The sequence below is a fragment of the Mastomys coucha genome, unplaced genomic scaffold (genome assembly GCF_008632895.1).
Source record: "Mastomys coucha isolate ucsf_1 unplaced genomic scaffold, UCSF_Mcou_1 pScaffold17, whole genome shotgun sequence".
Classification (NCBI taxonomy): Eukaryota; Metazoa; Chordata; class Mammalia; order Rodentia; family Muridae; genus Mastomys; species Mastomys coucha.
The window spans coordinates 25,681,706-25,709,588 of record NW_022196899.1 but is presented as its reverse complement, the minus strand read 5'-3'; the positions used below and the strand labels follow the sequence as shown (position 1 = coordinate 25,709,588).

The following is a 27,883-nucleotide window of genomic DNA, read 5'->3' as shown; positions in this document are numbered from 1 at the left end:
TTTTTAAGTGGTTGCTTCAGTTATATACATAGTTATTGTTAAGACTGTACTGGATCTGATGTAATTCTCATAGGGGAAGGACACGTTGGCACCATCCCTGTGGATATTGAAGTTTAGTAACAGAACAGACATCTGAGCAAAGTGAAATAGTGTAGAGTAGTTCTGTGGTAGACATCTACAAGTAAAGAAGTCTTGCTTTCTCAACCTCACCTCAGAGTCTTCGAAAATGCAGAGGCCCATTCCTTCCATGTGGTTTCTGGCCACCCAAGACTAAGTCTTCACTGACTCCACTCTCATGTGATACTCTGTCCTAGGACATAAGACAGCATAAATGACATCTCCCGCTCCCCTCCTCCTTCTGTTTGTGGCTTTGGTATTCCTCAGAGATGTCCTTTCCCCAGATACACTGCTCATAGCATCAACCATTCAGACGACCTCCCTCACTGTAATGGGCTCTCCACTCCTGATCCTTTTCCTTCCCTTCAGCATCTTAGGGTCCTGTTGCTGCAGACTTTTAATTGGCATCTTAGGCTATAAACTGTATTTCTTTCAGGTTTCCAGTTTTAACTGTACATCTGATAATAACACTTGCACTTAATGGTCATTAATGCTTCCCAGTTGCCTTCAAGATGGATGGTAAGCTCTTTCCACAACTTGGCTGCGTCTGGCTGTTTGGACCTCACTGTCTGCCATACTTCCTAATTGACATCATGCTGCAGCTATGCCATACTGTTCTTAAGATGTGCACCCATGTTCCTGGGACATGTGCCAACAATTTATTTTCCTACCAATGTTTCATATCAACTGTCCCTTTTGGGGAGCTTGTGAGGCAACTTTTTTTGTGAGAGTACTCACCTGGCCTGTATGAGGCCCTCGTTATGGTTAAAGTGGGCAGGATGGTGCATACCTGCTGTAATCCCATCACTAGGCAAGTGGAAGCAGAAGGATCAGGAGTTTAAGGTCATCTTGGGCTACACAGTGAGACTGAGATCAGCCTGGGTTACATGGGACAATGTCTCAGAAAAGAAAAGCATCCCCTTTCCATCTGTTAAGGTTCTTTATGGTACAGCCCACAAGCAGCTTCCTGGTGGTGCTGAGCAGTCGTTTCCTGCCAGCCCCAACACTGCACTGTCTTGTCTGCAGACACCAGCTCTTACATTCCTTCCATAATAGGTTGGGGGCTCTTGAGCTTTTGCATGCTGTACCTACCTTCACAGCTGCTCAGCACCTGATACAGCAGTTCTACATCTCAGCTTTTTAAATGCGTGAGTCTGGTCTCTATTTAGACTGGAACTTTTGGTGGATAGTGATCATTTAACAATATGAATTGGCCTCCATATTTGTTGGCTTTAACTGAGCTTCCTACAGCTAGCTCAATTGGACTGATCTCTAAAAGAAGGCACTATGTCTAATTCCTTCTTCCCATGGTTCCTGGGACGATCTCAAGGAGGGAAATCTGTGCAGTGCTGGATTCATGGTAGAAACTTGATGAAATTGCCATTGATAGATTGTGTTGTGGTTGAACTTGGCACAGCATTTTCTGTGACAGACTTGGCATGAGCGGCTAGGTCCCTGGGATGGTCACTGAATCTGGATTTCCCATGAAAGCTTATGTTTCGAGGACTTGATACCTGGCTTGTAGAGTCTTTGGGAGGCTGGCCTGATCTGGTGATTTGAAGCCTATGAAATTATTCCTGCTCCTGGTTCCTGGATGGATCTCTCTGCATTCTGATCTACCACTTGAACAGAGCCTTTCCTGCCACCTTGGGTGGAAATCCCTCTGACACCATGAGCCAAGAGAAATTTCATTCCCTCTGAGTTGTTCTGTCAGGCCCATATCATAAGAGTGTAAAGGAGCACAGCTATTCTTCTCACAGTAAAACACATGGATGGCTTAATTCTAGAACACTCTACAGAAGAACACCACACTTCCTTTCCTCCCCTGTCGCACCTTTGTGTACATTTACCATGGCCAGCTGTTCTAAAGGAGAAAATCTACTTCATAGTGCTTTGCAAATGCTTTTAATCTCAGAACATTTAAAAAGATACTATGCCCAAAGTAAGGTAGGCAAGCAATAAATCTGCTCACTTACTGAGTGTGAAATAAGTGACTGGCCTCTGTGCTCCTGGTAGGCAGGCAGGCAGGCAGGCAGGCAGGCAGGCAGGCAGGCAGGCAGACAGGCAGACAGGCAAATAAACAGAAACCCAAACTCAACAGACGATTATTTGAGTTGCCTGATTCAAAACTCTTGGGCAGCCTATCTGGTAGTGTTTTTCTTTCCTGGGGTAGAAGAATTCATTCTTCTTCAGATAAATAGATCCACGGAGAGGAATGGCCTACAGTGGATGCAGGTTGAAAGGAACAGGATCAGTCCATGAAACAGGAAATTAATTTGCCCACTAGAGTTGATGAAGACATAACACTGGGGACATGGTTTCAATCTCTTTCAGGATTGTTAAGGTAAGAAGTTCCCCTCCCATTACCTAATGAGGTCTACCTATTGGGAGACCCACACACCTCTTGTATCTACAGAGTGGTGTGAAATCAGGTTCTGATGGCAAGCCTAACTCTAGGGTTAGGCCTGAAAGTCTATTTGGTTGTTTCTGGGCTGTGTGTGTTAACTGATGACTCTGCACACAGATACGTTCAACCCATGTCAGACTGGATGAGGCCAAGGGGAGCTGAAGTGAGCTAAGTCAACCTAACCTGATCATGGATCAGGCTTTAGAATACGATGCCTTTGGTGAGTTCCTCTTTTAAGCTGAATGGTTGAGTAGCCTTGCTAATGACCTCATCAGGGAAGCATTGCTGCTGCCAAGTTGCTGACAAGGTAGGTTTTTGTCCATGACTTCTGCAGCCTGAGATAACATTTCACCTTAAGATACACTTTGGGAAAAAAAAAAACGATGTCTAAGCTGTACTTTCTTTCTCCAGACCCTTGACGTTAATTCCTTGTGTTCCCTTCTCTTAAAACTGTTAGCTGACAAGACTGTGGCAAAGGTGTCGGTGTGTTATTTATATCCCAACTCAACTTCTTTACCCAAGTTATTTCTTTAGTTATGAGAAGAGTTGCCACATCTGACTCCAAAATTTGAGAGTATTTTTCATTACAAGTCCTACTCTGATTGTCACAGGAAAGAGTCCTGCTTGTCTATAAATCTCCCCTTTCCCTCCCTTCTTCCCCCCTCTCTAGGGGGGACTTCAGGTCACCTAGGCTGATTGTGAACTTCTGATCCTCCTGCTTCCACCTCCAAAACTCTGAGGTTACGTGTGTACACCACTGTACCCTGCTTTATTTGTCTCTGGAGATGAAACCAGGGCTTTGTGCATGCTAGGACTACATCCTACCAAGTGAGCCACCTGCTGAGCTCCAATGCTCAGCCCTGTCTGCCATCTTACATAGTTACTGTAGGCATAATCCCCAAAGTAAAAGAAGAGACTGCTAAAGTGTTAACTCAGTCCCTTTCCCTCAGAGGTTAGAAATGCTCCTGAAGAGTCCAACTTACCAACATTCCAATCTGTTCCTGCCAGCTGACATAATTTAACCCCAATTTACCCATGCACACTCTGGAGAAGCTCCCTAATTAATCCTCGGCACTAAGGACTCTGAGCAATGCCAAGTTAGTTATCTAAGCTTATTGCTTTAAGCATATCCTAGATCCACATTGTGGAAATTCTTGGTAGTGCCAGCAACCAGCTCTTCAAAGTCTTTGGCTTCTCTTCCTTCCCCAGGACTTTTCTGAAGAGCTTGGAGTGAGTGGTGCAGGGCACAAGATGAGCAGGTGGCACAGAACAATACTTAGGTGACATTTTTCTCTTAACTGGTAGATAGCTGTCCAGAAACATTCTCGCTCACCTTATGGAACAGGTGAGGAGGGTCAGAGGAAGTCAACTTCAGAGAGAGTTGGGCTGACATTTCTGCTGTAGATCTGCTTGGAAGGCAAAAGGGCCTTACAGCTCTGTGCCAGATACTGCTGTTTGATGTCCCATATGTTATGAATACCAACTCACTCTGTCATAATAGAATTTGGTCTTCTAAAGATTGTTTTTTTTTTCTTTTTTTTTGAAAGGGAAGAAGACAAGTTGAATTCATTTACTTTTCCCTGAGGCAGTTTAATAGATTGTATTGTTATAGTTCTGTGATAGGTCTAAATATGCCTGGTAGTAGAGATAAGGAAACTAAGTAGTGGCAAAGGAAAGACTTGAACTCAAGTCTGTCAGGCTCTGAGGGCTGTTTCATCACCATTGGACCACTGTGCCTCTGGGTGGTTGAATGCACTCTTCAATAAAATGGAATGTCATCAATGAAGTTCTTTGTGTTCTCTTTGACACCACTTGTATCTGTTTGTAATTCAAATTCACCTTGGGTTGTTACAGCCTTTATTACTCATCAGGGAGAGATACGTTTCCTTGAGTTTCTTAAGTACAAGCACTTGTCTGGTCTCTCCTAGCAGAGGACAAGTCTCAGTCAATATTTCAGCATAATGGACACAGTGTCACTAAGACACAAGGCCTGTGGATTGCTAAGGAATAGTTTTTGCTCCAAGGTAATATCAAGTGTGAGGCTCTGCTCTCAATCTTCAGTAGCTAGCTTCTGCTTGAGGACATCAATCCTTGACTGTTGAGTGCACCAAACACAGAATGTTTTCTGCAGGCCCAGGGAAAAACCACTGCTCAAAGTCCAATGCCTAGAATGTGCCAGTGTATAGGGCTCTCCACAGAGGGGTGGGAAGTAGGATTGTCCCACACTACCCAGGTCTCTGTACCCACTATTAAACCATCGTGGCCCTTGGCCCTATGAAGGTTCTGTGCTCCAGTGTAGAGGAATACCAGGGCCAGGAAGCAGGAGAGGGTGGGTTGGTGAGCAGGGGGAAGGAACAAGGTTTTTATTTTATTTTGTTTTATTTTATTTTTATTTTTTCAGAGGGGAAACTGGGAAAGGAGATATCATTTGACATGTAAACAAAGAAAATATCTAATTAAAAAAAAATGGCCTCCTTAGGCATATAGGGAATGGTACTATTAGAGTCCTTGATGGAGGGAGTATGTCACTGGGTGGGCTTTAAGGTTTTAAAGGCTCAAGCCTGGCCCAGCGGCTCTCTTCCAGCTAACTTGCCAATTGGATGGAGAACAACTCCCAGTTCCCTCTCCAGCACCATGTCTGCCTGCATGCTGTGATGCTTCCCACCATGACAATAATGGACTAAACTTTTGAAACTGTGAGCCAGCCCCAGTTAAATGCTTTTCTTTATAAGAGATGCTGTGGTCACAGTGTCTCTTCACAGCAATAGGACACCAACTAAGATAATCTGTGAGAAGTTACTTTTTCTCTTTCATTCACAAGCAGGGAAGCTTGACATAAGAATGGGGAGGGAAAAGCGTGGATGTTTACTGAAATAATTTGCTGTATTTAGATGAACAAAGTGTTTTCACAGCAGTTTAGTCCCAGGAGAAGGTGTGTTCATTGATTACTTTCTTTTCATTTGCTATTGTTGAATACAATGTTGCTATAATCTCCATGAGTGTAAAATTCTGCCAAGACTGGCAGAATTTGGGCTCTGTGTTCACAGAAATATCCAGAAGGGAATATGGAAGTTTTTACTAGTTTCTTCCATGCATGCCTGTGCATGTACACACAGATATGCATGTATATAAAGGCTGGAGAGCAAACTTAGATGTCTTATTCAGGTGTTATACACCCAGGGTTTTAAGGCAGGATCTCTCATTGGTCTTGGTCTTGCCAAGTAGGGGTAGGCTGGCCTGAGAGCAAGCCCCAAGATCTGGCTGTCTCTGCCTCCTGACTGCTCGGATTGCAAGCACTTGACCGCACACTTGGCTTTTTCTGTTGGTGCTGCAGATTGAACTCAGTCCTTCCCACCTGTATGGCAGACAGTTTGCTGACTGACGTATCTACTCAGTCCCTGGTCTGAGTTTAGATTGCAGTCCTATGTTTTACAGGTTAACAGTCAGATTGCTGGAAACCCTGGCTGCTGGGGTACTTTAGAAGTCAGTCATGTTGCTAGCTGGTGCCGTACTGATGATAGTAACTTCACTGCCTGCAGCCACAGTGGACATCTGTCATCAGGTGGGGGAGCCAGCCCAGGGGACATGCCATGGAAACATGAGGTAGGATTTGAGATAGGAAACTACACAGCTAGGAAGGAGCATCAGGGCCAAGGGAGGTCATATGAGCCAGAGAGAAGCTCTTCTTCAGGCAACAGTCTTTGATATCAAGAGGGTTTCAAGGCTCGAGCAGGAGACCAAGCAACTGTTCTGTTGGTGCAGGTTTGGGGTGACATGGATGTGAATTGTTATCAGCTCAGTGATTGTCAGTTGCTTAAGTTCTCTCACATGCTGTCTTCTTGTTCGACAAAATGAAAATAGTATTTTCATTACGGGCCTGTGAGGATTGGAAGGCTTGGCATAGAGAACCTTGACAACTGTGCTTGCTGTTTTGACAAATTGTATGCCATTGTTTTTTATTGTTGTTTGTTTGTTTTTTTAATGTGTGTGTACTTATGTGTATGTATATGTGTGTATGTGTGTGTTTATATGTATTTGTGTATGTGTGTATACCTGTGTGTATGTGTGTGTATGTGTTTATGTGTATGTGTTTATGTGATTGTATATGTGTGTGTGTTTCATGCACATGGGCATGTGGAGGCCTTTCCTCCATTTTTCTCCACATTATTGCTGTGAAACAGGGCCTTGTACTAAACTAGCACTGGATGCTAGTGGTTCCTGTCCTCTACTTGTTTCTGGCCTCCTATTTTGGGGGTCACAGGCATGCCCAACTTTTTAGCTGAGTTCTGTGGATCAAGCTTAGCTCCTCATATTTGGTCAGAGAGCACAATTACCCACTCAGCCTTCCTTTTCTCTGCCACTACCTCACTGATTTTGTCTGACTTCCTGACACAGGGTCTAAGGCATCCCATGCTATCCTCCAACTCAGGATGTAGCAGGGGATAACCTGGAACTTCTGATTCCCTTGTCTCTGCTGTTATAATCATCGCAGGCATACATCACTGCTCTTGGATTCGGCTGTACTGAGGATCACACCCAGGGTCTCATGCATGCTTGGAAGGCATTTTACCACCTATGTTACACCTCCAGCTCCTGCTATTGCCCAAGAAGCAACAATGCTAATTGTTTTTTTATCAAAATCCAACAACATGAAATAGGTTCTATTGATATCTTTATAGATTTGGAAACCAAAGCACAGAAGTGTTAATTAACATCTCCATGGCCATTTAGCTAGTAGATGGTATAAGTGGCATATAAACTAAGTCTTTCTGGCTCTGGGATCTGCTTGTTAACCACAGTCTATCATTGCCTCTCTGCTGACCTGTATTAGCATGAGAAAATCAAAGGGGTTGGCAGGACAGCCCAGCACTAGAGAGAGGGCAGGTTATAGAGGAGTGGGGCCCAATCACAGGTCTTGGGAAGGCTGGCAGTGCAGATGCCTCACCTTAGAATCCACTAGATCTTTTCAAAGATTCCCACTCTAGCATAGGCTGAAGTGAGTCTCTGTTCCAGGTACCACAACAAAGGAGACATAGGGAAGATGGTCACAATGGATATCAACTCTTATTCTACCTTGATGGTTTGTCAAAGTATTTGTGCCCATGGAAACAGAATGATTTGATCTTGTTATCACAGTCCACTGAACAGTACAGCATGCAGTAAATAAACCCACCTAAAATACTCATTGGATGAATGAGGTGAAACCAGGAAGCATTAAATAAAAGTAAAATAGTATTACTTCTTTTAAAGTATGTTTGTTACTTTCTTTCTTTCTTCCTCCCTTTCTTCCTTCCTTTCTCTCTTTCTTCCTTCTCTTCTTTCTTTCTTTCTTTCTTTCTTTCTTTCTTTCTTTCTTTCTTTCTTTTTTTCTTTCTTGTGTGTGTGAGTATGTGGCTGAGTGTGTGTTTGTGTGTCATGAATGTGTGTGTATTCCACACTGTGCCTGTGTGGAGGACAACTTTCAGGAGTCATTTTCCCCTCCAACTATGTGAGAGTGTGTTTGTGTGTGTGTATGAGTGTGTGTATTCTGCACTGTGCCTGTGTGGAGGACAACTTTCAGGAGTCATTTTCTCCTCCGACTATGTGAGTGTGTGTGTATTCCACACCATGCCTGTGAGTCATTTTCCCCTCTGACTATGAGAGTCCTGGTGCTCAGGCTGGGCAGTAGATACCTTTACCACTCAACTGTCATCCTGGCTGTCATTACTTTCTTCTAAGACTGACATTAATTTTTTTTTCTGAGAGATTTCTGGTGTATCAGTTTATTCAGTCACACAAAAGGAACTTCATTGGAAAAATGATGTCACAGTCATGAAGTGAGCCCCTCCTCCAAATTCTTGCTCCTTGACAGCTAAGGAAAATATATTTCTCATTCTACACTCATGTTAACCATTTTATCAGGCATTATGCATAACACCAAAACAGCCATTATAGCTTCATTTAAGGTGAAATAGCATGTCATTAACTTGCTGCATTAAATGTATTTTTTTCCTAAACATAGTAATCTCAAACAGATTATAGTTTCCCTCCATCTTAGTCAGTAGTTAAAATAAGATTTAATGTCCATCACTACAGAAAATGATTGCAATGCATATGACCTTCTAGGGTGTCAGATGCCTACACATGGTGATGTAAAATCCTTTAATGGTATTGCAACACCCCTCCCCCCCAGAAATAGATGTTTCATAACCAAACATTCCCATCAAACAATACTGCTTTTTGTCTTTTGGAAAATATGTAGCAATAGCAGTGGTCGATACAGTTCAACACTTCTCTGGCTTCCCTTTGATCAGCCTGCAACAAATGCTTAAAATTTAATGCCAGATCTTATAACACCGTGAGCTCCAAAGACAGAAGTAAATGAAAAGCCAACCTTTCAGGCTATACCCTCATGCAAGCTTTGCACATGTGTTTCCTGTCCTTGGGTGACTAAATCAGTTAGCTGTGAGAACACAGTCAGAGCAACTTTTCAAGGATGAGGAGCAGAGATTGGAAAGTGTCACCAATAGAAAAGTGTAGGAACCAGGGCTTTCTCTGACTAAGCCTGTCTGTGTCTGCAGAATTTTGTCCACAGCAAGAACCCAGGATTCACATTGCTTGCAGAAGCATCTAAGAGCCTGTGTTTGCTTTTTCCTGGAGAAAATGAGGGAGAATGCACAGCTGCTAGGAGCACCTATAACCTTGGGAGGTAGACATTGCTTTAAGGGACGGTGCCAGGGTGGAGGTGAGGAATGGACATAGGTCGATAACTGCTGTGGCCGCGACAAGTTATTCTTGTGTTTTAAATTTCTCGATGTTGTGACTAAATGCCTGACACAGCCACCCGAGGATTTATTTTGGCTCATAGTTTGAGGGTGTGTCCGTTATGTTAAGAAAGACACTCTTAGCAGGAGCCTGAGGCAGCTGGTCACGTTGCATCTGCAGCCAGGAAGTAGGGAGAGATGAGTGCAGATGGCTTGGCTTGTTGCCTGTCACTTTTGTGTTTACTCAGTCCATGGGACAGTACCAATCTCACCTTAATTAAATCAATCTAGAAGCTTCCCAAAGGTTTGTCTCCATGGAGATTCTAAATCCCATTAAGATCACAGTCAAAATGAATCGACAGGCCTTGTAATTTTTTTTTTGTCTTGAAAATCGAAGTATTGAGTTCATGTCCATAACTTTTAGAGTTGATTCACTTTAGTGTACTTGAAATATGTATAGAACTACTCTCTAGAAAGTTGGAGCTGTGTAGACCATTGTCACAGTCCTGTACCCACCTTCTATGTGCTGTGTGTAGAGGTACAGTTTCCTTTGTCTTCTAGGGATCTTCCTCACTGTAGTACTCGGCTTAGCCTTAGACCATTCCCTAAACCATACACTTTACTTTGTCCTGGACCCTACCCATGTTTCTGTTACAAGGCCTAAGTGACTTAGTCCCAACCCCCAACACCCCCCACCCCCCAATCAGGATAGGGTTGGATACTTATTGGCCAACATGTACCATCGCACAGTGATGGGAAGGAGGTCCCACACCATATTGAAACAATATTCTAGTGTGTGTGAGGCCAGCAATTCTACACCATGTTAGGGATCCCCTGTCCCCAACCATATGCTGGCACTATCTCTGCAGGCATCACTGGGTTTTTTTTCTTGACAGTCTCTGTTTACTGAGCTGACAAGTGCCCCAGCTGACTGCCTCATAGGATCCTGATGAGGCTCAGATTTCAACAGAGAAGATGTTAATTAATCCAGGGACAAACTTGCCTGAATGGAGCCTTATTGTTTTCTGTTTTTGTCCCAGTCTTAGGGAATCTAAACAAAGGACATTTAGAATTTTGCTTAAGTTTTCAGTTTAAAAAAAAAAAGTCATCCTTCCTCTAGGTCCTCTAATTGTGTAAGGGGTCAAATGGCAATCAAGTTTGTAGAGTGGCTGACAGCACTAGAGTTATTTATTATTGCATCGCCACTGCTTAGGAATAGAGTCGGCATCAGATCAGGGAAGTTATGGGGCAGGACCTGGGTGTGCAAAGAGGAGACAGGCCAGATGCAGATTGCTGCCTTGCTGGAGACAGTGCCTTTCCACTGGAGAGTTTCTGAATGTGAAATATGTTTGACTTTTTGTGAATGAATGTCCCTAATTTCCCTATCCATTCACCACTGAGTAGTTTTAATGGCTTTACTCCATGAAATACGTGCTGACGGGGAAATCTCCTTTACAAGATGTTCGTGACTTCTGATTCGATCGTTTCTTTGTCAAATGTATTTTTATGAAGGATATTAACAGTTGGTTAGATTCTCTCCACCTGCCCATTGTGTTCATAAATCAGGGCATCTAAAGTAGTTAAGGAAGATGAATTTGTTAAAATTTGCTATTATTCTTCCGAAATGAGGATCTTAAGAACTGGATGGGTGCTGATTAGTTACCCATTAATGTCGAGTAGCTCTATAATTAATAGGCAGCTCCACACCTATCCTGTGAGCTCTGGACTGGTGCAGTTAGAATTTATTCCAGTAGGATTTAAATAGCTTGTAAGGCAAGTTTGTTTTCCCACCGTGTAACAACTGGTGGTACACAGAAGAGCTCAGTCACCCTGAGCCAAGGATCTGGCCCAGGTGGGCAGAGCTGTGTTTTCAGAACTGAGTGTTAGGTCAGAGCCCAAGTCCCATGGTGACAGTGGGAACTCCAGAGAAAACAAGGGCTTTCCATTTTTCTCTCAGTCCAGAAGAGAAAGGGCTGCAAGGGAAGGAGCTGCCTGGGAAAGGTGGAGGAAAAAGCTTAGGAAGAGCAAGCCACACACAGTTATTGGGGGAAAAGTAAAGGAGGAAGATCAAGACAGGCCTGACATGATGGGGACTAAAGGCCTGAGAGAAAAAAATTTAAAAATCAATGTGACAAGACACACATGAGATGTCCCCACCTTCTCACAAAAGAAGTGAAATTAAGTAAATAAATATTTGCTGAGTTTCTACAGTCTTCTAGGTATTTTACCCAGGCTGTACCCATTGCTTTTTAGCAAAGCCCTTTGAGTGCATGTATTTACTCTGTAAATGAGGGAAAGAGGCTGGATTAAATATCCAGCAGGATTCACATTCCCACCTATAGTTAAGGGGAAGTTCAAGAGCAGGTGCTTAGCGAATGCTATGACCTTAACTGTAGACTCAAAGACAAGTCGATCCATTCAACATATAGACCTGCTATATCCAGTGTCAGCACAATTTCTCCTACTTTCTTTTCTTTGCATTTCTTGTTTTACTTAGACCATCAGCTTCCGAATCTTGTCTTGTTAAGTTCTTGTAGACCTGTTGCTTGTGAAAGATGAATGATTTGTATCTCAGGTCTGTTGTTCAGAAAATTAAATTTTCTTGTTCCTTTGAACCTGTGATTTTTCTCCTGTAAAATGGAGCTCAGTAAGCATCCACAACTTCTGACCAGTGTAGACATTCACAAGGGCAGGCTCTATATACATGTTCATAGATCCACTGTCAAGCAGCAAAGGATTCAGATGCTGCATTTGTATCCAATACTACACACACACACACACACACACACACACACACACACACCTCACAACTAAACAACCTTGGGGTGGCTTCTTTTAGTAGAACTTGACCTAACCTATGAAGAGTCTCAGTGAGAAATTGTCTAGATCAGATTGGCCTATGAACATTTCAGGGGATTGTTTTGATTGAGTTCATTGATGTGATGTCCATTGTAGGCAGTATCCTTCCTTAGGTTTGGTCCCTGGATTGAATAAGGAGACAGAAGCAAGCTAAGTACCAACTCCTTCTGTTTTCAGACTCTGGATGCAATGAGAACAATTGCCTCAGGCTTTTGCCACCGATCTTCCCCACTGTGATAAACTGTGCCTTTGTCAGGGTATTTTGTCACAGAAAGAGTAAAATTAACATGTGTCCTTGTTATATGGAGCATCTTTTGGGTATATGCCCAGGAGTGATATAGCTGACTCCTCAGGTAGTACTATTTCCCATTTTCTGAGGAACAGCCAGCCTGATTTCCAGAGTGGTTGTACCAGCTTGCAATTCCACCAGCAATGGAGGAGTGTTCCTCTTTCTTCACATCCTTGCCAGCATCTGCTGTCAGCTGAGTTTTTGATCTTAACCATTTTGACTGGTGTGAGGTGGAATCTCAGAGTCGTTTTAATAAGGACACATCTTCTACTATGTTCATAGCAGTTTTGTTTATAATAGTCAAAAGCTGACATCTGTATCCAGAGGAATGGATACAGAAAATGTGGTACATTTACACAATGGAGTATGCACAGCTATTAAAAAATGACTTCATGAAATTTGAAAGCAAATGGATGGAACTAGAAAATACCATCCTGAGTGAGGTAACCCAGTAACAAAAGAAAACACATGGTATGTACTCACTGATCAATGTATATTAGGCAAAAAGCTGGGAATACCCATGATACAACTCACAGACCAGCTCAAGAAGAAGGAAGACCAAAGTGTGGATGCTTCAGTCTTACTTAGAAGGGGGAACAAAATAATTGTGGGAAGTAGAGGAAGAGAGAGATCTTGGAGGAAGAAAGGAGGAGGGGGAAGAGGGACAGGATCAGGAATGGGAGGAGGCAGGGGAGAAGTACAGAGGCTAAGGAAATTGAACAGAGGTGTGTAGCAGTGAAGGATGGGGAACTGGGAGTAGCCACTAGAGATTTCCAGGGAAGCAAGAGGTTCCCAGGAACCAATAGGGAGGACATTAGCTGAATACCTAACAAAGGGGAGATAGACCATATCCAGTGGTTAGGCCTGGCTCCTGGTTGAGGGATGGGGCCACCCACCCATCTTAAAATATTAACCTGGAATTGTGCCTGTCTAAACGAAATGCAGGGATAAAGAGTGACACAGAGACAGAAGGAAAGGCCATCCAGAGACTGTCCCATCTAGGGATCCAACCCATCTGTAGACACCAAACCCAGATACTATTGCTGATGTCAAGACGCACTTGCTGACAGGAGCCTGGTAATGCTGTCCCTGAGAGGGTCTACCAGAGCCTGACCAATACAGATGGGGATGCTTGCAGCCAACCATTGGACTGAGCATAGGGACCCCAATGGAGGAGTTAGAGAAAGGACTAAAGGAGATGAAGGGGTTTGCAACTCCATAAGAAGAACAACACTATCAACCAACCAGATCCCCTAGAGCTCCCAGGGACTAAACCACCAACCAAAGAGTACACATTGGCGGGGGGTGGTGGGGGAAGCTAACCCATGGCTCTAGCTGCTTATGTACCAGAGGACTGCCTTATCTGGCCAGTGTGAGGGAAGCTCCGTGGTCCTATGGAGGCTCAATGCCCTAGAGTAGGGGGATGCTGGGGTAGTGAGGTGGGAATGGGTGGGTGGGTGGGGGAGCACTCTTTTAGAAGTGGGGGTGGGAGATGGGATGGAGTTTTTGGAGGGGAAACTGGAAGGGGGACAACATTTGAAGTGTAAATAAAAAAAGTAACCAATAAAAAAAGGTTAAAAGTAACTATGGCAATGATATATGGTGGATAATGAAGAAACTCTATGGCTTACTGGCTGGGCATCTAAGGTTATGCTTTGCATAGCACATTTAGGATTTTCAAGAGAGAGAAGGAGAGAGAGGAAGAAGAAACAGTTGATGATAGTGGTATTGGAGGAGGGGAATGAGGAGGAAAAGAAGTAGGTTTGTTAACAATGAAAGTTTAATACAAAGTTTGAATTTTTACATTCTCTTAGAAAGTGACAAAATCTATTAATAATTGGTCAATGTTCCACCTACATGGGGGCTGAGCTATTTATGAAAGATCAAGCTGCATCATCAGGCTGGCTGCATAGTCTGCTTCCCCTAACTGGTACCCATGGCTCATATCAGTGTTACTATCATCTTCTTTCCCTTTGGTTTGGACCAGGTTTTGTTGTCTGTCATCTCCATTGTGTTATTGGACTTGAGTGGCTCTTTATGCTATCTGCCTGCCCATTGAGCATTTGTGTCCATGAACTCTTGCTAAGGGCATCTTCTTCCTCTTGCCTATGTTCTAATAATAGCACACTGTTTCTGCAGGTCAGGAAGATTTAGCGTTTCCACCTTCAGAAATAATGTTTAGTCATCATCCAGAATGCCAGGGAAGGGTAATATCCTGTTAAGTTATCTGCCCTCTGGAGAGCTTCCACTGGGCTCGCTAATTCACTGGAAAATTTGGTGAGACCCAGGCTGTTGAACTAGATAATTCGTTTGCCTTTGAGGAATTCCTTTAGCTCTGCAATGGGCAAAAGAATCTGGAGTTTTCCCCAGAGGAAAATTCTTTGGAACGCTTAAGCAACAGAAATAAGTTCTTATCTCTGAGACTGTGTGACCATGAGCTTGCTTCTGCAGTGTATTTTAGTTTTGCCACAGATTGCTGCAATGTGTCACCTGGGGTAAGTAGGCACTTTAGTTCTAAGTTTACCAGTGACAGTCCCGCTGAGAGGTTCAGAGACAGCACATATGATGATTAATCATAATTGCTAACTTGGCTAGATCTAGAGTTATCATGGAAACAAATCTCCGGGGAAGATCTTGTGAGGAGTTTCTTAGATCAGGTTTCATGAGATTGGAAGACCCATTCTAAATGTGGGTAACATTTCACAGACTAGGATCTTGGACTGGATGAAAAGGAGAAATTGAGTTGAGCATAAGCTTTCGTCTTTCCCTGCTGTCTGACTGTGGACACAACGTGACTGGCTGTCTTCTGCTCCTACCACCATAGCTTTCCATCATGAGGGATGATATCTTTCAACTATGAGTTGAAATAAAACCTTTCCTTCTTTAACTTGCTTTTTCTAGGACTTTTGGTGCAGCAATGAGAAAAGTAAGTACTAGAGTCCTTGAAGTCACACTGCGTCACACAGCCTGTGGCTTGAGAGGTGACACTGACCTGCTCATTCTCATGTTCCTTCTGTCTCTCCCTGCCACACATTGTCTCCCTGTTATCTAACTAAGGACATTGTTCTAATTTATGCTTCCCACCCCTCATCATCTACAATGGGCTATTGGAAACTATGTATTTTAATTAAAACTACTGGCTTGCCACAGAGTTCCCTTTCCTACACATTGGGTAAGAATGAAAGTCAGTAACTAGTCCTGCCTGAAGGGCCAGGAGCCCGAGGCTGGATGTCCAAAAGACTTAGGATAGAACCAAACATGACTGGCAAAAAAAAGTCACTGAAATGATTCCCAGTGATACTCTGATGTACTAGTAGACCAGAGCCTAGCGTAATCGTCATTAGAGAGGCTTCATCTAGCAACTGATGGAAGCAGATGCAGACTCACAGCCAGAGCTCAGGAAATTCTGTGGAAGAGGGAGAGGAAGGATTGTAGGAGCCAGAGTGGTCAAAGACACCACAAGAAAACCCACAGAATCAACTAACCTGGGGTCAAAGGTGCTCACAGAGACTGAAACAGCAATCAGGGAGCCTGCAGCGGTCTGACCTAAGCCCTCTCCATATACGTTTTTGGTTGTGTAGCAATCTACTTGTGAGACTCCTAACAGTGGGCTGTGTCTGCCTCTTTTGCCTTCTTTTGGGGCCCTTGTCCTCATACTAGGTTGCTTTATCCAGCTTTAATACTAGGGGATGTGCCTATGCGTGGCCTGCCTTTTTTTATTTTGAAGAGAAACTGAGGAGAAGTGGATTTGGGGATCCTCTTGCCTTAATTTCCTGAGCATTGTGATTACAGATCTAAATCTTTGTCTAGTTTCAAGAAATATTTGTATCAGTACATACTTGAGAATTTATCACTAATGACATCAGTTAATGCGTATAGAGTATTGCATAGCCTTCCTCAAAGTGAATGTCTTGAGTTATCTTGACAGAAGTCATTACATCTGGGTTCTTCATTTTAGAATTTGATTTTAATCCTGAATAATGCAGTCACCTCAAAGATGACTTCCTGATATCAGTTTACATATTATGTGCAGCAGATCAAGCCATCAGGCATACATGCATTAGCACCTTTTTCCTATTAAATTATGTACACACACACACACACACACACACACACACACATGCCTACTTTCTTCCCATCTGAGAAGCTTCTTAAGGGCAGAGAGTATGTCACAGGTATCTGGCACATACTTAACACATGCTCAACAAACCACTGAGTGAATACTTGATATTGTATACAAATTTACATTTGTATGTCCAGGCTGCTAGATTCACCTTTGGTCTCTTTTTCACTGATGAGGGACTGTAACACTCCCTGAAAAGTGATGAGGAACAGGTTTGGGTAATAAACCAACACTCCTTATAAGTGTATTTGTTAAAATGTAAGGAAAGCCATTTTCATCCTCTGAAATGCCTATCTAAAACCATTCACTGCCTGCTTTGGGGAGCAGTCAACATTGACTTTGCTGAATGGCATCTCAGTCATGTTTAGCTATGGCATTTGGAAGACAAATTCCAGGTCTCAATTATCCTTCCACTTTTGTTGTTCTTTGATGGGGCTGGAAGATGTTCTTTATCTACACACACCTTGGATTGCTGTCTGGCCAGAGCTGGTTCCATGTGTTCGGTATCCATGATTCATTTAAAACATTCAGCATTCTTGTTGTGTCTTTTGAGGTAAATACTTGGTTAGCATTTTTCCTTTCTCTGATGTCTCGGCTTATTTTGGTGGCAGGTGTTTGTGTGCTTTTGGCACCTGTCTCCTGTGAGGCTCATTTCCAGGCATCTCCTCTGGAGCCAGTGCCCATTCTGAATGTCATCCAGTTCCATCCGTCAACCTGCTTACCATGTGGGCAGAGGGGAATTGGGCCTCTGGTGTCCTGTCAAGTGTTGCAGTAGCTCCTGGGGCCTATGCTGGACATTCCTATTTAGCTGCAGGAGGGCAACATTCAGAAAATAGAGTACAGAGTGTTCTTGGGAGAAGAATCCAAGGAGGCTCTAGCAGGCACAAAGGCAGGAAACGTGGTCTGGCAAAACAACTGCAGAGTAGAATCAAGAGTTTCTGGGTTCAAACCACCACTCACCATGGCCATGGTGGTCACACAGCTCATTTACTAACACGTTAGAAAGGCTATGTTTATTTTACTTATTGTTTTATTTTGTATGCATATGTATGTATGTGTGTGTATGTATGTATGTATGTAGGTATGTATGTGTGTATGTATATATGTATGCATGCATGTATGTATGTATGCATGAGAAAACCAAAGGACAATCTTTAGTGCTGTTTCTTGGGAGCCAGCCACTCTATTATTTGAGACAGAGTTTCCCACTGGCTCGGGGTTACTGATTTGGTTAGGTTGGGTGGCCAGTGAGCCCTAGGCTTTGTTGGTCTCCATCTCTTGGCACTGAGATTATGGGCACAGGCTGTCATGTCTGGCTTTCCATGCAGGTTTTAGGAACTAAACCGAGGGCCTCATTTTTGCAAGGCAATCACTTTACAGATTTTGCAGACTAACAGTACGTACTCTTTATTTGTTTTCAATTGATGAATAACAATTGCACGTCTGTGGAGTGTAATTCTGTGCTTTGACATTATAGAAAGAACCAGCCAAACTGATTACTCACCACCTCATTAATTTATCTTTTTCCAAATAGTGAGAATGTTAAAGATTATTTTAGCAAATTTGAAATATATAATATCTTATGACAAACTGTTGTCACCATTAAAAGATTTTCCTCTATTCTGATGTCGCAGCCAAAGCAATGAGCCCTTTGACTAACATCATCTTTTGTCCCTCCCTCCTCCCTTGTAGTCTAGGTATCTATTTAGTAACATCACCAAGTCCTCTTATGTGGCACAACAGAGAAGTTTCTGTCTAATTAAGCATATTGGTTAATTAGGAGTTATTGTCTTTGCCACACTTGTAATGTAGTTTCAAGTCAGTGTGCAGTTCTGGAGAAGGCTGAGGGCCTCTAGGGGAGTTCGTGCTTTACTCTGCCACAGTAAATCCTGTGTCCCGGGAAGGTCTCTTACTCCTCAAGTCTCAGAGGTGTCATGAACACTGAAAGGGAGTGTGGCATGTGCCTGGAGTGTAGCAAACATGCAACAAGTGGGAAATCTTATCTGTCCTCAGCATGTGACTGGATATAGCGGAACCAACCTGAATAGTGGTCAGCTCTGAATTTGTGGTCTGGGGATTGCCTTTCTCTGCCCTTTGCAATGCCTTTACAAAGCTCTGGTAGCTTAAGGGGACTTTGTTTTCGTTGTTGTTGGGGGTTTGACTGGTTTGTTCTGTACTGTGGTGTACTGTAGGTTGAACCTAGGACCTCAGCATTCAAGGTAAGTACACGACTGATAAACTATTTCCCCAGCCCTGGTTTGTCCATTTTTTATTTTTTTTCTTACTTCCCCCTCTCTCTTACTCCTTCCCTTTCTTTTCCCCCTAATCCCTCCATTTAAAAAATATCTTTGCATTGCTGAGGATCCATCCCTGGACTTTGCCATGCTAGTTTCTACTATCAGCCCTTGGGCCTCAATCTTCTTTTTCAGCAATTAACTTAGTACTTGTCTGGCTTACTCCAATAGCTTCTCCTTTATCCTGGAAGCCCTTATCTTGCATTTTGCACCCTGTCTGTTTCTGACTTTTGAATTGTAATAATAGTTGCAAAACTGACTCATTTCAAACTGTTTAATATATTGAGGGAGACTCTGGACTAAGCCCAGCATGTCATGCGTATGAATGTACAGTGGAGATGATACTCAGAAATAGATTTCCCCCTGCTTAGGTATATACCAGTTTAGGCCTACCATAACCATAGTCAGATTTGGGAAATAATCTTTAAAAGGTCAAGCTGTTTTATGGTGAATCACAAGGAACCTGGAACTTAAAATCGTTCTAAATACATACTCCAAACTGTTCTCTTACCCACAAGGCAAGCCAGTCTCTAGTGCACGTTTGCTCACACACAAGGCAGTGTAGACTTATAGAGACAAACCTCTCTTATTTTCATCCAAATAGAAACTGGGCCTGAGACTTTGTTTGTCACAACCTTTGGTTCTTGGTGTCTCATCCTAGCTGGTCTTGGCCCTCTGCAAAGCACATACTTTGCTACTGGGCCGTGACTCCCAGTGGTTTGGCATGTTGACATAGAACTTAGGGTGGTTTAAGAGCTGTGATCCAGGGTGTTCCGTGAGCCCTTTCAGCTCTGAACACTGTTCTGGACTGCCGAGGTGTGGACTGTTCACTTTTCTCTCATGGTTTTCTGCATCTGTCCACATTATGATATAGCAGCGTGCTTTCCTACCTTCTTTGAGTTGCTTTGTAAACAGACACTAAAGCTTGCCACAAGTAGTGGATTCCCATCCTACCCCATCATATGTTTAGTGCAGGTGTTAGAGCTGCTAAGAAGGTGAATTTGACCTCCTACTCTCTGATATAGAGACATAGCATGAAGGGAGTATTGGTTTGATAATGGACTAAATATAACAAGTTCTTTGAAAGTGAAAGGTCTTAACTGCCGTACAAAACCTGGGATTTGCAGGCACCTTGGCTATCAAAGTTTGAGAAGATCTGTGGAAATCATTAGAAATGATAACAAGCTGTCCTTTTTGGGCTTTAGAAGTTAGTATACCATGGTCAAATGACTGACATCATCACCACACTAAACTTAGTGGCTGGTAATAGGTAAGATTAGAATGAAGGATTATTTTAGAATCTGTTCCCAGAACTGGAACCAAGGATTAAGACCTAAAACTTAGCTGTGTTATTTATCTGTCATTTGAGCACAAGTAAATTGTTTCACACCCTGGACCAGGAATTATGTTTTGAAAAGACTAGGCAAAATGAGGGCTAATTCTCATAGAGATATCCAGAGGTTCATTAAGGCAAGAAATGCCGAGCATATACCAGGCTCCAGACCCTCTCCTAGGAGCCACAGCTATGTCAGTGGAGATCAAGGTCTTTTCTGTTAAGTATGTTTTACTTTAGTGAAAAGAGACTGAGGAAATACAGGAATCAATAAGATTGTCAGTCTCTTGGATCCATGAGTGCTTCCTTTAGATCTAAACAGCTGTGGGTCAAAAAATATTTGGAAAGACAATCACATCTATGTAGAGTACCTAGTGTTCTTTGCCATGGTTGCCTAAACACTACATGATAACAACTGTTTACATCATGCTTACATGAATTGGCTATTGCAGGTTGCTAGAGGTGAGTTAGGGCTAGTTTTGGTTCCATACAGACCCCTCTTACTATTTTATATCTGAGACTGTATCCTGGAAATCCTCAGGCAAGGCACAAACATAAATATAGTAGCACTTTATTTCTTCCTTCTCTTCTGAAGTCCCTCATTCCAGATTCCCTGCCTCATCCCTGGGAGGAAGGGATGCTCTACAGAGGTCAAGAAGGACCTGAGCAGACGGTCCTTCCAGGTCTTCCTCTCAGGCTGTTCATGACACCAGTCTCCTCCACACGTCTACTTCTACATGGTTGGATAGTTTTCCTTAAACCCAAGCAAAAATGCAGAAATTTCTAGATGCTTGTGCTTTCATTTCTGAAGGCTTCTCCATCATGAAAATGTAATTAAATTTATTAAATTTATTAAGTAAATGCATTTAAAATAAATTAAATAATCCCAATTGAAACTTTCTCTTGCTAAGCTATTTTTTGTTGTAGGAGTGTTGTCTACCCACTTACAACAGACAGAAAAATGTGTGGTACCCCATCTCTCCTGTGTCATAAGACCCACATAACCAAGTTCCTAAAGTACTTCAAGGTGGTGACACTCCAAAGCTGTCATCTCTCCTTGACTAAGGGGCAGAAATACTTCTGCAGAGAGGAACTCTTCCTTATCATGATTTTCTACAATCCTGAGGACAAGTCACATGGAAGTGGCAGAATTTACAGTGAGTTTAGTGTTGTCTCAATGCTGGCTAGCAAGGTTCTAGTCTAAAAGACCCCTGCTTGGCCCTGAATTTCTATTATCTTTTGATAAATGAATTTAAATGCATATTTAATATTTTATATTTATCAAGGTCTTCTGTTGCTAAGCAGACATTCTTCTTTATTTTGGTCTCGGAAGTAGTGTCCGACACATAACTGCCATTTAGATACCTGGTGGAGAATGTAGAGCAGTCAGAACAGAAGGGTAGTGAGTGCTTTAGCCTGTGTGGTGAGGAACAGCCCATCTGCAGGTAGGGCTGAAGGAAGAGTGACAAAGAGGTGTCAATCATGTGCTTGGTTGCAGAGAAAACCTGCAAGGTCCAGGAAGATGTGAAACAAGGTTCTATTGCAGGAACAAGCTTGGCTTTTGAAAATGGAAGAAAGGAGCCATGGGTGAGGGCAGATGTCACATCAGCAGGGTGGACATTTCCTAAACACTCATGAAGAGTGGGTCTTTTCATGGTTGGTGAGTAGAAATAGACAAGCCTTAGGTAGGAGAAGCCTTGATTTGATTTACATTTGAAGAAGGAGCATTCCAGATGCTATTGAAGAGATGGCCTTTATGGAAGCCGGGAAGACAAATTAGGAAATCCCTGGAATAGCTGTGGTTGAATGAGGAGATGTTTGTGTATGTAGTGATGATAAATAGAGTTAAAAAGGGGAAATATACAGATGTTCTCTGCCTTAATTACTGCCAGTGCCTGGTAACTCTCTTTTCTCAGATTTATTTTTATTTTAATTTACATGTGTCTCTGCATGTGCACCATGTACAAATGGGTGTCCAGAGGACAGAAGAATGTCAGAACCCCTGAAGCTGGAGTTCTGGGCAGCTGTAGTGCCATCTAATGTGGTTGCTGGAAACCAAAGCCTGGTGCTCAGCAAGCAAGTGCTGATAACCACCGTGCAGTCGCCTTGGCCTCCTAACTCTTATGAGCACTTGTATCATGGGCAAGGCATGCAACTGGTGATGTGAAGGTCATATGATAGCATCAAGGCACAGGTTTCTACAGCAATACATAACCAATGGCCGTTATTGCTGTGCACCATATATTTTGGTTGGGAACATGGTTTTCCTGTGGCAGGTGGTGAATGTCACACTGTGCACTGATATCACTCTGATTATGCTGCAGACTTAGTTGTTGCTATGAGATTTTGTAGAATTCTCTTTCTTGTTTTGCTGAGATAATGGCTGGCCATGTTGTCAGCCTCAGCATCCCACTCAGTGGCTATGCTGAAGATTCCTGTCTGCTATCAATAGAGGGTATGTGGGGGAAGGGAGGGATCATGCCTATTGATTCTAAGCCTCTGAGAAAGTTGTTTTGCAATATAATCTAATGTGGGAAGATGGACATATGTCCTGAGGCAAAAGTGTGCAATCAGAAAAGTAATCCATCTTCCAGGAAAGCTTTGGAAATGCCCACCACGATGCTTTCATCTGCGTTGTTGTCTGTTTAACTGCATTCAGAATCTCCTAGGAAGTCATTGCTAGGAGTGTTTCCAGAGAGGTACCCTGAGGAAGGTAGACTCAGCCTGAGCGTGGCTGCTACCATTCCTTTGTATTCTCCTTCCTCTGCTTCCTGGTCCACACAGATGGGCTTCGTATTCTCCTTCCTCTGCTTCCCGGTCCACACAGATGGGCTTCGTATTCTCCTTCCTCTGCTTCCCGGTCCACACAGATGGGCTTCGTATTCTCCTTCTTCTGCTTCCCGGTCCACACAGATGGGCTTCGTATTCTCCTTCCTCTGCTTCCTGGTCCACACAGATGGGCTTTCCTGCTGTTGCAGTTGGGGGCCTTTCCTGCCTTTCCCAGCCTCGAAGAACTGAATTCTCAAATTATCGAGCAAAGTAAACTGTTCTTCCCTTAATTTGCTTATTGTCGGTATTGTCCCTGGCAATAAGAAAATTCACTAATATAGCTGCCGTGCAAAGAAGACCTCCCAGTCTGCTTAAATATGGCTAACAAGCCAAGCTGAGGCAAGGTGTGAAATACACCTGGAAATGGAATACCAACCCAGTCCTCCTCCAATATTTCTTAGGAAAACACTTTCCAGAGGCACTTTTGACAAAACTGACTTAAGCCCAGCATTGGCCTAACTGAAAATCTCATCCCATGAAATATGAAACTCAAGATAGCATGAAGCTAAAGGGAAGAGCTGGAAGAGATAAAGATGGTGAGATCATAGATTACGTTGGAGACTTTAAAAAAATAGAAGAAGGTACGAAATGAATGAAACACACTATTGGATTTTGGGTTGCAGGCAGCCACAGACCCTGACTCTGTCAGCCTTTTACCCATCTTCCTAATCAATGCTGTGAGATGGGACCACGCTGATTGTACAGTACATGAAACAGCCGAGGAAATCGGGTGAGATCCAGACAGCAGGATGCATTTGGCTGAGTTGCTCATTAGCTCTGGGTCTGACTTACTCATTAGCTCTGGGTACATTTTAGTCAGTTATTCCAATAGGACAGGACTGAGGAACCATTGCTTCTCCATCCTTCCTCTGAACTTGTGTTCCCCTGGTTAGCAAACTTAATAAGTACCCTTCCCCTTGTGCAGGCTGTGCAGGGGTTTCCAACACCTGGCACCACCGAGGTAGCTTCTTTGTTTAACCTATATTTTATTTTTGGGAAAAATTATATCATAGGCTAGAATAACACACAAATCTTTCTCTTTAAGAGTTAGGTAGGGCCAGGCAGTGGTGGCACACACCTTTAATCCCAGCACTTAGGTAGCAGAGGCAGGTGGATTTCTGAGTTCAAGGCCAGCCTGGTCTACAGAGTGAGTTCCAGGACAGCCAGGCCTACACAGAGAAACCCTGTCTCAGAAAAAAACAAAGAAATAAAAAATATTTAAGAGTTAGCTAGGAAAATCCAAACAAAACACCTACAACAAAAAGACTTATCGGAGACTAGATACGCTTTAATACCCCAAAATATGTTCCCTCGGTTCCCTATCCTGAGATGAGAGGATTAGGTTGTGCTTTCAGGAAAATGAGGCAAGTGCACATGATAACACAGGGTTCCTTTCTGAGGAAATTTTCAGAAGTAGGAGATGTTCTCAGCTCAGTAGTAGACAAGGCCCCAGGTCTGAAATGTGTGCACTCTTAATTTTAGTGTAGAGTCTGGCCCTGGAAGACTGGGGACAGAACTGTAGCTGTGGGTGGAGGTAGAGGAGGCAGTGAATGAGAACGAATGACACTTCATTCTGAAATCCATCTTGTGGCTTTTGCCTCTTGAACAGACACTGCTAACATGATTCACAACACAGCTCAGAAGCAGACATTTGTCTGATGGAAGGTGCCATTGCTTGATGTTCCTGCCTAGTGTTCACTGTATAAATATAAGCAATCCCATCTCTCTTCTGCAGGTGTTCCCCCTCTGGCTGACCTATTCTATTTCCCCAAATAACCTCACTGAATCACTGCACATATGAAGATATATTTTCATGGAGCCAAATATGTCTTTCATGTCCTCTGACTCCCCAAATCTCAAGCTCTCACTGCTGTTGGGGTCCAAGTCTAAGTGAGTCACTTATCTTTATTATGTCTGATCTCTGTACAAATTCATTAATAAAAAATCATGGTCTAGAGGCTGCTTGGAATGAAAGCAATATTAATATGCACCACCACAATCAGAGACTACCCCAGAACCTGGCGTGAAGAGATGACTCAATAATTATTATGTATGATGAATGGAGGAAGTCAAGAAGCCAGGTTCCCACATGAAGCCTGTACCTGCTTTTCAGGCACTGTGTGCTGCAAGAAATAGGCATGGAAACAGATGGTGGCAAGATTGTGTGAAAAGTGCATCATTAGCAGTATGTGTGGAGTAGAACAAGACCTTTAAAGCATCATTTCACCCATCCTAGATGGGTGGTATAAGCTTCCTATTGCTGCCATAACAAATTACCCATGGCTTGAAAAGTTGCTAGGGGTTGGTCACTGTTTTTTTTTTTCTTCTTCCTATTGCTCTCCTCTTCCACCTTTAAAGCCGGCAGGCAACATTGCATCATTATGACCCTTCTTCCTGGGTAATATTTTCATCTAGTCAGAAAGATGTTTTTCACTTATATTTTTATACAAATTATATTGGACCCACCAGACTAACACAGGGTCATCTCTCTAGCTCAAGGCCATTGACACAATCAGATCTGCAAAATACCTTCTGTGAAATATGGTAACATAAACTCTAATCTGAGGACAGAACATGATATCTTTGGGTGTTCATTGTTCAGCTTAACACAATAAGTAAGAGGAAATGAAGAAGAACATATTAAAAAGAGGTAACGTTTGACCTAATCCTAAAGACTACCTAACATCATCAAGGGGAACAGGGGAAATGGAGGAATATAGAGAAGGTATTCTTGGCATATAAGAATCTCATATTTGGGGGACGATGTCTTGAGATTTGAGACATATTAAGAATTAGAAATGATATTTCCCCCTTGGTATTTAAAAAGGTATATCCTGTTACTTCAACAAGCAGACTAAGATTTATGCTATTGCTATCTTATTAATTCTTGATTAGCAGCCCAAATAAGGGATGTCACTTGTTACTATTATTTCTGGGAAAGTTTGTTAATTGTTTTCTTTAAAAATAGTGGTTGATAGCCAAGATAATTTGATGACCTGGTCACAACAGATGTCAAGATCAAGGGAAGAGCAACTGGAATTGGAGAGGGGGGGGTGAGGGGGAGAGAGAGAGAGACACAGAGACACAGACAGAGACAGATAGAGAGAAACAGAGATCGAGACAGAGAGACCGAGAAAGACAAAGAAAGCCTTCTTAGTTAACTGAGATGAGAGAATGATTACTGACATTAGTAAGAGGCTGTGGACTCTGAGCTACACTGATACAAGATCTAATGTAATCAGAACTGAACAGTTCTTTGCTTTCTTTTTGCTCACCTTAATCTACCTTCCTTTCTTTTCTTCTTCTTTCTATCTTTCTTTTAGAGATAGTACCTCATGTAACCCAGGCTGGCCTTGCACTTACCATATAGTCAAGGAAGACCTAAACTACTGATCCTCCTGTGTCTGCTTCTACATATCTGGGTAGATGTGTGCCAGCACACTGGTTTTATGTGGTGCTGGGGACTGAACCCAGGGCTTATAAAGGAACGCTACCAGCTGAGCACCAGTTCCAAGTCACTCATTGTATTTTCTAGAAAAGGCTCTCTGTAGTGAAACATAGGCGCAGTAGAGGTGCTAATGGATATCGGAATGTCTGTTGTATGACATGACCTCTTATTATAAGAAGGCAAAGAAGAATGGGACTGTGGGCTCTGATCTGTAAAAGCCAGCTTGATGCACCTAAGACCCAGTGTTTGCTAGAGAAGAGACATAGAAATGCAAGGAAGGAACCAACAAACAAACCAATTGACTCAGAATTCTACCCTCAGTAAAAATAGTGCCTTCAAGAATGGCATGGAATGAAAACATTTTCAACTACAAGAAACAGCAAGTTTGCATTAATGTAGACCTGATCTAAAACAAGAGAGAAAGCCCAACTGCTTAGATCTATGTTCACTTGACACAGCTAGTGTCATTTGGTAGGAGGGAACCTCAGTTGAAAAAATGCTGCTGCAAGATTGCCCTGTGGGCAAGCCTATGGGGATGTTTTCTTGATTGACAACTGATGTGGGTGGTCCCAGCTCCCTGTGAGTAATGCTATCCATGAGTTGGTGGTCTTGGGCTCTATAAGACAGCAAGCTGAGCAAGCCAGTAAGCAGTGCTGCCCTTTGGCCCCGGCTTTAGTTTTTCTGAGCTGTTCCCCGACTTCCCCCAGTGATGAACAGTTACTTAGAAGTGTTAGGATGAAATGAACTCTTTTCTCCCCACGTTGCTTTGGATATGTTATATCATCGTAATAAGAAGCACAACTAAAGGGCAGCATTCTCCTCACGAGCTCTTTAAATATTTATGGTTGAAAAAAGAAACTATATGTGATGTTTTCAATTTGTACAGGTGTAATATAGAAAAAAGTATAACAAAATACATATAGTTAAAACAAAACATATAATGATAAGATTTTCAAATTCCATACAGAATATTAATTATATGTGCACTATATATTACTACCCAGAACATCCATGAACATGATATAGTTAGAAATGGTAAAAAACACTTTAGAGGGCAGAAAGATAACTCAACAGGTATAACATGTTTGCCAGACAAGCCTGACGACTCAAGTTCAACCACCGGGACTTATGGTGGAAATCAAGAACTGATTTCTGAAGTTTGTCCTCTGACCTCCACATGTATGTTGTGATACACATGTGTCACACACACCACCACCAGCAGCAGCACCATCAATAATAAATAAAATAACTTCAAAGCACAGATCATATATACTGAAGTTACGTATTGAAAATATTTAAATAGAAGGAATGAAATATCCACATTTTGGTCTTCCTTCTTCTTGAGTTTCTTGTGGTCTGTGGGTTGTTCTTCCTGTATTCCGATCTTCTGGGCTAATAGCCACTTATCAGAGAGTGCATACCATGTGTGTTCTTTTGTGAT

General features: G+C 42.7%; 1 protein-coding gene across 6 annotated transcripts in view; it reads right to left on the bottom strand.

Annotated features, from left to right (window-relative positions):
• Kcnmb2 (potassium calcium-activated channel subfamily M regulatory beta subunit 2) overlaps positions 1 to 27,883 on the bottom strand; it is a 315,499-nt gene that overhangs the window by 94,446 nt on the left and 193,170 nt on the right. The window contains exons 1-2 of one of the 6 annotated variants that reach the window (XM_031376558.1): positions 2,221 to 2,237; positions 211 to 310 (exon numbers count right to left, since the gene is read on the bottom strand). The exons of 3 other annotated variants lie outside the window; for them this stretch is intronic. The gene's annotated coding sequence lies outside the window, so the exon portion shown is untranslated. Of the gene's footprint in view, positions 1 to 210; positions 311 to 2,093; positions 2,111 to 2,220; positions 2,238 to 27,883 lie in introns of those variants that run through there. 2 more of the 6 variants (XM_031376559.1, XM_031376556.1) reach the window with 2 other exon arrangements.